We start from the raw sequence: 923 nt of genomic DNA on the forward strand, positions 1-923 counted from the left end.
AATGCAGCACATCTCGAAAGTCTGCTCGCCAAGGGGAACCTGCCCTTCTGGGGCACCTTTTCCGCTCCCAAGAAGGGGTTCAGTCTTGGGCAATAACCCAGCACAAGGGGTGGCTCAGCCTGGCTCCCCGCAGCGCCTTTTGCAAGCAAAGCCACAGCCACCAAACCCCAGGCTGGCATGCAGTCCCTCCCTAGGAGGAAAAAGCTTCCTTAACAAGAGGGCACACACGTCCAGCCCAGCTCGCTGGGCGCCCCAAAACCCTGCACCAGCGACACAGCCGGACAGCAGCCGGGGAACTTGCCCCCCTGCCCCGGGGCAATGCCTGCACGTACCCAGGGGGTCAAACCCCTGCAGCCAAGACCCAAGCACCCCACAGCCTTTGAAGCTGGGGTTTGCAGAGGAACACCCCGCCTTCCCTCACACCTTTCGGCCTCACGCAGACAGCGAGGGTCCGGCTGCACCCCCTGCCCAGGGCGTCCATGGCTCGCGGGCTGGCACGGGCACACAGGACCGGCCACGGCGGCGTTCACGCGCTTCCAGAGAGCACGGCGAAGGAGCTCAATTAGTTACGGCAGCCTTGAGATCTCCAGGAAATCAGGTGCTTCCACTCCACGCAGGAATTTAACCAGTGCAGCTCTTGTTTGTGTGGCTTTGGGAGCTCCCCTGGGGCAGCTCCAAGCTGTGAATCTGAAACTGGGGAGGTTCATGGACTGAAGAAAAAGAAAAATCCACCGTGGGTGATACCTTCTCCAGGCAGAGAGGTGGCCAGCACCGCAGCACCATCCCTACCACCTGCATCTGGACCTGCGCGGGGCTGTTGGAAAGGAGCCCTGTACCAGACGATGGGCACAAGCACGGGCAGTTTGCAGGCTGCAGTGGAGCCCGGAGGAGCCGCCATGGCCGGGGGCCTGGGGCCCCTCCCG

General features: G+C 62.6%; 1 protein-coding gene across 1 annotated transcript in view; it reads left to right on the top strand.

Annotated features, from left to right (window-relative positions):
* Positions 1–923, top strand: part of TMPRSS4 (transmembrane protease, serine 4) — a 6,698-nt gene that overhangs the window by 589 nt on the left and 5,186 nt on the right. The gene's annotated exons all lie outside the window — the stretch shown is intronic.

Source organism: Mesitornis unicolor, unplaced genomic scaffold (genome assembly GCF_000695765.1).
Source record: "Mesitornis unicolor isolate BGI_N332 unplaced genomic scaffold, ASM69576v1 scaffold31731, whole genome shotgun sequence".
Lineage (NCBI taxonomy): Eukaryota > Metazoa > Chordata > Aves > Mesitornithiformes > Mesitornithidae > Mesitornis > Mesitornis unicolor.